Source organism: Amblyomma americanum, chromosome 1 (genome assembly GCF_052857255.1).
Source record: "Amblyomma americanum isolate KBUSLIRL-KWMA chromosome 1, ASM5285725v1, whole genome shotgun sequence".
Taxonomy (NCBI): domain Eukaryota; kingdom Metazoa; phylum Arthropoda; class Arachnida; order Ixodida; family Ixodidae; genus Amblyomma; species Amblyomma americanum.
This window is the reverse complement of record NC_135497.1, coordinates 296,247,994-296,257,009: the sequence shown is the minus strand read 5'-3', so window position 1 is coordinate 296,257,009 and position 9,016 is coordinate 296,247,994.

Genomic DNA, 9,016 nt, shown 5'->3' with positions numbered 1-9,016 from the left:
CATTTGCCACTCTAGATTAAAGGATGGACTACTGAATTTGAAGGACCAATTTTTTTGGGGTCAGCAGAAAACTTAGTGACCAAGGTGGTAGATTCTGCAACGGACTTGTTGGAAACGCTAAATTTTTACCGAGAATTTTTCTACTTCTATTTTTATGTATCCCGATAATGGAAACCGTGATAAGTGAGCGCGGTAGCAATTGAACGTAGTGAAAAGTGGTGACCTAGAAATAGTGTCCGCCACCAGAAAGTAGTTGACCGCTCTAGTATTGCGCAGCATTTATTTGAGTTTCCACACAAAAGCTGTGGCGGCACAATGACGTACACCCTGCACCAGAAGTTTGCGAGACACACGCATCGCCGAAAAACGCTATTTTCATGTAGCCTGGGCAAATAACCTAAAAATTACAAGGGCTCTGCGGAGTTCTCGTATGTAGAGCGCAGGATGCAGGTTTTAATTTCGGGGTACATGCATGGAGCGGCTTCCACAGAATTTTTTTTTTTCGCATCTCATTTGCCCAGTTTAGTGGATTATGGTCAGCTGCTTGAATACCTCATTGGTTAAATTAGATGTTACATCTTATAGGTATACACGCCTACCGGTGGCATGGCCCTCAGTACAGGGCCCCAGTGGACTCAGCTGCACAGCACGATTGGGTGATCAGCCATTGCTGGCCCTCGCGTCTAGTGCTACTGAGCGCTTTCTCCCAGGAGGCTTCCGTTGGGGTGTAAGGTCAAGGTTGTGGTATGAGGTGTGGTTGTATTGGCGGGCCCAAGGGGAATGGTATAGTGTGGGTTGTTGCTTGCAGAAGGGGTACTGGGATGAGTGTGGTAGGATAGAAGAGGTGACGTTGGAGAAGATGGGGGAAAGTGGAAATTGGTAGAAGACACCAGTCGACAGTGCCCTCTTGGGAGGGAATCGGGTGTGGAGGAGAATACTGGTATCTGCGGGCTCTGTAGTAGTAGGCGAGGCACTCTGCATGCAAAGGTGCTATAAAAGGTTGGCTGGGGTATTTACACCGTTGCTGGAGTGTCGAGAGGTTCCAGTTCGCGCATGCTTGTGCCAAGGCGTGTGCTGCCTGTTTTCCCTCTACCCCTGCATGCCCTTGTGTCCAGGTGAATTTTCTACATAGATTAGGTGGGAGCCGTCTGAGTGTAGCTGGGGTGATTTTGTTAGAAGGCTGCGTATGGTGGCTTGGGAATCTGCATGATCAGCTAGCTGATCTACAATTGAGGTAGCTATACAGTCGAGCCCACTTATAACGAACCTGACGGTTGCGCAGATTGCGTTCGTTGTATTCGAGGTTCGTAGTAAGTGGACTTTTAATTTTACAGCCAGAAATTCGAAGTCCAACGAAACTGGCGTTTATTTTTCAAGCTCTGCAGAGCGGTTGTATGTGTTTTTCGCACTGAGGCCAAGCAACAAGCTGCTTTGAGAACATTATTTTACCAATCGCGGTTGAAGTGTTCATGGCAACCGGTGGCAGATTCTTGACACTCGGGTAGTCCTCATCGCATACAACTGCTTCGTCAGTGTGTCACTTTTCAGCGCCGGCGCCATGATCCGCACCTCACGAAGTCAGCCCAAGCAAAATCATGTCCGGCCATTTGTGCATCAACAACACTTTCGTACAAATCTACATGTGTTTAACCACGCGGATGTTCAGCAGTGTCTTCGGTTGTTTCTTGACCCATTAACAATGCAGTTACAGAAGCAATTTCCGATTAACTTTGCCGCCAGTCCCTTATCCACACATCATTAATCATTTTCACAACGGCGAAAAAGATATCGAACTGGAACATTGCCACCTGCTTTGTCAATTTCTTTCAGCATGCATGGCATGTAGCGCTGAGGATGTTTTCAGCTCGTGAATGACGCCCATGTCTAGTGGCTGAATCTTGCACTTTTCATTCGGTGGCGGGAAGAGCATTGTCACCACAGTCAGAGAAGGCAACATGTGGTCCGTTGCAAGGTTGTCAAGCATGAGCAGGAGCTACTATTTATTCTCTATATCACATGGGTGAACTCGCGAACCACTCGACGAAAAAAATCAGTCATTGCCCTTATGAAACTTGTGCACGCTGCTCGAATTACAACAAAAAACGAATTATGCAGGCCGTTGTACTCGGCCTGTCGCGTACGAAAGTCCACCTCGGAAAATATCAGTTTGCCAAACTTGCCGATGACAAAGGACAGCCGTGAGTCGCAGCCGTTCATCATCATGCACAGAAGCACTCTGACGCGAATGTTTGTGACCAGCGCAGGGGGCCTGGGGCCCAGTTAGCACCCTATCTCTTTTTTCATTCGCCCCCCACCTCCGGGCATGCTCCTTGGCAGGAGGTGTTTATTTATTTATTTATTTTACTCTCAGGATACAGAATTCATTACAGAGGGGAACGGCGATTCACAGCCTTCCCCTCGGCAATCGCAGCGGTGAGAATTGCCGTTGCCCTCGGCAGTTCTCAGCGCCGCCTCCGAGAGAGGAGGAGAGGATGAAGCCAAGTGGAGGCGCGCAAGGTTACACACACTCAAAGCGTTAAGAGGGGAGACTTCAAGTCTATGCTGCGGCGCGCGCACGCTTCCTTCGCGCCGCGCCAGCTTAACTAAAATGTGCGCCGATTGTTGTGACACACGAGCCTCCCAGCGCGTTTGAGTGTTGTGCAATGCTGCCTATGGGAGGGCACCAAAATTTGCCTTTTTTTTTTTCAGATTTTAAAACTGTGTAGCACCGTAACACGGATTGACATTTAAAATAATTCCTGGTTTTAGGTACCCTAAATATGGTGTTTAAGCTAGTGTTTGACGATCAGACATAGGCTCGAGTTGGGCAAATGCCCTCATTTTTACTTGTCCTCCCTCACCCTCTCTTTTGGATCCATGGCCCTCCCTCACCCTCATTTTGAAAAGTTATCCGGCCCCCCTTCGCCCTCATCCTCGCATCGAAAAATTTGCTGGCCCTTCCTCGCCATCATCCTCCCTCACCCTCATGAACAGTCGTTTTAAAACTCGAGTTAAGTATTGCAGTCGGCAACATCTGGCGATATTATTAAGTAATAAACATATAATGCAAGCCATCAAGTCACTATTGGATGAGAGGCTAGTTCTTTACACTGTGTGTGTATGTTAGAGCTAATACGTGAGACAAAACCGAGACAGTTACGCGTTGAGCCCCAAAATATGACTATACATTTACTTCTGGCGTGCACTGCGTGCATACAAACGCCATGCACTTATAGCATTTCATTGTTATCTATATTCACTGCTAAAATGAGTCAGCGCGTTGTGGTCTGTACAAAAACTAATGTATGCCAAGAATATTCAGAAAACAATGCAGTAGCCTTTACCACAACAATTACAATAAGGGCTGAGCACAGAATAGACTCAGAACTAGGAAAGTTTGTAGGCCGCTTAATTACCATTACCCGATGACGTTGCGATAGCACAGGGTATTCTGAACTTCACTGCTTCTAATCTCCCGCCATTTCGTGCGGTTTGCTGCATGATCGTCTGATGGCGCTTCCACGCGCACGCATGGAAGATGTTGTTGTTGTTGTTAGCCTATCAAAAGACGCATGGAAGATGATGAAGACCACGCCTTCAACCTACAGCGTGAGAGACAGGCAGTTTATCACACGTGAACGCGGGTATGTGACAAAGACGACGACATTGCAAGCACAGCTCAAGAGCTTGGCAGTTCATACAGGCAAGATGTTAAGATTTCTTCCAACTGATCGTTCATCTGAGGTAAGTGTGTGAACCGACCAACTTTAAACTTTAAATCTGAGTGGCATTCCCTCTTGGTGATGTGCTCAGCCTTACCTAGCTGCTAGCATCGTGTTTTTGCGGTGTGTTTCGTGGCATTTTTTAAAAGATTTGTAAGTAATTTAGTTAATGGAAATAGAATATATTTTCAATGTAATAAATAGATGATTAAAAAAGTCACGGCAATGGGGTAGTATAAAGCAGCGGCCAGCGGAACTGATTTTTAGCGCCGCCGCGGGTTCGGATCCCGCTCACCCAGCTATGAAGTGTGTTTTTTTAATTTCTTTAGTGCCTTCCCCCAGTGCGATGCCGGCTTTCTGCTGCAGTGAGGCTCTTATGCTGTCGCTTAAAATAAAACATTATTCATGCCACTTGAAAATCAAACGCGTAGCTAAAATGCAGCATTTGGGCTGAGTAACGGTAATCACTGTCACGTGACGTGACAGTGAATTAGTCACGTGACGTGACACCATCACAAGCTGCCCACCGGATTCTGAGCAAACTGCCCACTGTGGCAGTTCAGTTAATAATTAGTCGCAAGAGATTCCTCGGGAACAACATGGGTTTCATAAGCCCAGCCGATGGCAGCACCTGCCGTCACAAGGCAGCGGCGCGTAGCTTAACCACTGCACCTCTGCCCCAGGAGCGGAATCAGGACTCCCATGGATGTTTGAATCCAGAGAACTGACCAATTCTACCGTAGTACAAGTCTGAACTGATGCAATATCACGCAAACTTACATTATATGATTTATCAACCGAAGTAAGCCAGCTCAGGTAAAAAAAAAGCATAGAAAGTCGAGATAAACAGTGCAAAAGCAGGGCGGTGCTAGCGCACGATAATTCGTGGTTAATCCTATGGCAAACGGCCCGTGATTTTTTTGCTTGCACATCTCCGCACTACCCAAATGTTGAGTGTCAATTCCCTGCCATGCCTGCAAGAAATTTGGTTCATAAAATCAGGCGCGTGAATACCTGGTCACACGTCTCACCAGGGAAAGAAAAAAATCAAGAGATGTTCCTATTACTTGGATAGCGGTACACCTATTTCGTTTTTAGCACATTGCAAAGCGGAGCGAGCGATGATTCAGGCCAAGGTGGTTAGGCTGCTGCTTTATTTCCATTGTAAGACTACAGATGGCTTTGCCCACCACATTGCGGCACCACTTTCCTATACAGCAATTCCAGCAAAAATAGAAAATAAAAAAGATACGACTGTACATAACTACTCACACTGTGAATGAAAAAATTCCACACCAACGCCGCCAACAGGCTTTGATTTGGCAGTGGAATTCCGTAGAAGTATTTTTACGCTGCAGCCAGTTCTTTGAAACCTCATTAAGCTGAAATCAGACTTCTTTCCGGGAGACAAGGCTTATTAGGACTTGGAAATTCAATACCCGTACTAGGTATAATTACTACATGCTTTAGTCTACACTCTGATGGTCTGACAGACTCGGGGCTGATAATGAATATGCTTTCCAGTGAAACAGCGCAACGGCACAAGGCCAGAGGACAAGAAAGGACGATACACAGCGCTGACTAACAACAATGTTTTATTCAGTGAGCCATGCTTATAAAGGCGGCACCACGGTTCCCGTTGGACCGGCGGCCACCCACACGGCCCTACCAGTGCCTACTTGATAGCATACTATACAGGGTGTTTCACCTAAATCTTTACATAATTTTAAAAATAGGCTTATTTAGTTAGAAGGGCGCTTTTTACGGCATAGAATTGTCAGCGGTGTATTATATCGCAGCTTCGTACTCGAGATGTTCGGCTCCCCGTCTTTCTTGTTCGCCTCGTGTACCTCCAGACTGCAAAAACTGCGTCTTCCCCGGGAACCTTCACCCTAAGGACTGTCGCTCTAAAACGGGAATTCATAACTGGCTGCACAGAAAAAAGTGTTAGCCCGGAGTAGGTTCGAGCCATCAATTTCGCCCTCAGACTGTGTATTTCGCCCTCCCTCACCCTCACCTCACCATGTCTTTCCTCCCTCACCCTCGTCCTCACGAATTCTCATGCGGCCATCCTCCCTCACCTCACCGAGTGAAATCCTCATGAGGTCAGGGTGAGGACGCCCTCGTGAGGATGCCCATCTCTGGGCATAGCTGATTTTGCCTAACATATGAAAGATAGCGCCTGGTAGATAGTTGCGCTGGAGAAATTGATAGGGTGATTTCACGTAAGTTCGAAGAAAGTGTGGCTGCTCGAGCCCTTAAATTTATTTCAATATTGTTTTATATATTGTGGCCTGGTGGTCTGGAAAGAAGAAATTCCAATTTTTTTTATAAACACCCGAAATTAACAATGGCGAACGGTGTTGTAGTGCCGCACTGACGTGCTCTGCTGTTTTACTGAACTTTGGATTTTTATTTATTTTCTATACCCCCAGTCGCCGAAGCATTGTAGAGGGGATTGGGTTTACATAAATCGTAAAAAACAAACAACGGGAATTTTAGCCAACAAATGCAATACGATACAAAATTTACGAGCAGTGAACAAGCATACAATACAAACATTGGCAAAGCTGAATGGAAGTAGTACAAATTTTCGACCAATAGATAGGACACCACGCAAACATGAGCAAAACGTATCATGGCAAAAAAATAATAATGAAACGGGCTACTTGTGAAGAAAACTAAATCAAATCACAAAACAAAAATGCGGACAGTGACTGGCGAAAAAAATCGCTTATTTAATTATACTGTCTACGGGAAGGTGGTTCTAGTCATTTAAAGTACGTGGCATGATCGAATAAAAAGTATTTGTGTGGCATGCAGTGACTCACGTGAACTTTGTGTTGGTGATCAAGAATTAAGTGGCGAACGATACGTTGCCACTGATATAAAGTGGCTGAGGGGACGAGTTTGTGTATTTTACTTTGCTGCGCGTTTTCTTTCGTGTACTTCCCCGTAATTCCTGTCGTGAAGCGTGCAGCTGTAAAAAAAAAATTGCAATTGGAGGACGCTTAAGCTACGTCTTTAAGAGTGAGACGCGACAGCGTGTTGCAGCGCTGCAGAGGGGTACACGGAACGAACGCCAACGCCCGTTCGGCGCGACGTGTGGCCCGTTGGACAGGACGCCTGTCTCACATATCTCGGTGGACACCGAGACCGTGATTTTAAGGAAAGGAAATGACGCCTGTCTCACAATTCTCGCTGGACGCCCGGATCGTGCCGTAAGGAAAGGAAAAATCAACGATAAATCAATACATCAATCAGTTCATCAATCAATCAATCGTTAACGCTCTCGCGTTAAAATCCCTTGCGGTGCGGTTCAGGTGCCCACCGAGATGCGTAATTTTTCGCTCACGGCCTAAGACGCCGACGACACCGGCTTTTCTGCGTTTTCTGCGACACGAGCTCTTTAACGCTGTCGCATTAAAACTAACATCGCATTCGGCGACTCCCCGTCGCCCGTGTGAATGTTCCAGCTCCGTAGCCGAAGATATGCTTCCTCCTGACCCCATCGCTCAGTCTCTGGGTAAGCCCCCCCCCCCCCCCCACGGAAAAATTTCGGGTGAAGGGGGGGGGGGGGGGCGCCCCCTTCCGCAGTCGGCGCCTATGAAGACGATACCCAAACACAGCGCGATAGACTTAATAATAATAATAATAATTGGTTTTTGGGGAAAGGAAATGGCGCAGTATCTGTCTCATATATCGTTGGACACTGGAACCGCGCCGTAAGGGAAGGGATAAAGGCGGGAGTGAAAGAAGAAAGGAAGAGGTGCCGTAGTGGAGGGCTCCGGAATAATTTCGACCACCTGGGGATCTTTATTGTGCACTGACATCGCACAGCACACGGGCGCCTTACCGTTTTTCCTTCCTCCATAAAAACGCAGCCGCCGCGGTCGGGTTTGCGATAGACTTGCAGTTTAGCGCGTGGGGTGTTGTGCTGCGGTGACGGCGCACTACACTAATGAAGTCGCCAGCGAAGCTCATCTGTTCGCGCCGCCCTGAATGGAGGTGATGGCGCGCTGGTCTAATGAAGTGGCCAGCGAAGCTGGTCTGTCAGCGTCGGCCTGGGTTCGAAACCCACTTCGGGAGAAATTGCATTTAAGAAGTTTATCTTTCTTTCCTGATGATGTAGGCAGCGCCGATGACGTCATGAGGTCACGTGTGGGTTTCGGACCGTCTGGCGTGGACAACTGTACGATAACGCAGGAATTAACTCCTCATGAGCCATATATAATCCTTTCCTATTAATAAGCGAGTGTTCGTTATAACTGGCGCCGTTATAAGCGGGCTCGACTGTAAAAGCTCCGTCCTAGCCCCCTCCCATTGGTTGCTGGCCTCCGGCGACCAATAAAAGCGGGACTTTTAGAGCGATCTAATTTGTAGAACAATATCGTAGTACGGCCCCAGAAGAAAGTCAGCTGTGGCTGTTGCCGTGGCTATAGTGCGATCGTATATTCTTCTCTTGTGATGTCTGCGTAGTTGAGACTTGCGGACGTATAGATGGCTGTTATCGGGTGAGAGATGCAGGCTGCAGTTTACTCGCTTCATTCTGTAGCACTCCTGCCTAATGAAAACGCTGAAAGGCGCTGCTAGAGCAGCAAACCACGAAACAGCACGTAGCTTAATCCGCCAGCACATATGTGGGCCACAACTGTGGGCTGTCGAGAATGTGCCACCTCTTAGAGGGCGGAGGCATATGTTGCGCAGCATGCTACTGCTTTCACTTCTTTGGCTCGCGGGATACTGATAGGCGTAGCGTTGTTGTGCAGGCGCGGTGGGCTGGGTGTTTACAATTACCATACAGAACTGGAGTGGGTCGTTCCCCTTTTGTTTATTATGTGTCCCATCTACCGCGGCTTTACCTGAAACTGGAAATTTTATGTCGAGGAAAAAAAAAACGGTTTATTAAACGCGTCTGATATGTTTGTGGCTGCGCCATAGATAGTGTATGAGAGCTTGTCGGTGCTTATTTTTTGACGGAAGCTAGCATATTTTAAAGCGACCCACAACCATGCCCTGAGCATGGCGAGCTGGCACGTTCAACGGGTAGTGTGTGTCGTCGTGAACACCCCATATAATTGTTTTTTTTTGGGGGGGGGGAAGGAAATGGCGCAGTATCTGTCTCATATCGTTGGACACCTGAACCGCGCCGTAAGGGAAGGGTAAAGGAGGGAGTGAAAGAAGAAAGGAAGAGAGAGGTGCCGTAGTGGAGGGCTCCGGAATAATTTCGACCACCTGGGGATCTTTAACGTGCACTGACATCGCACAGCACACGGGCGCCTTAGCGTTTTTCC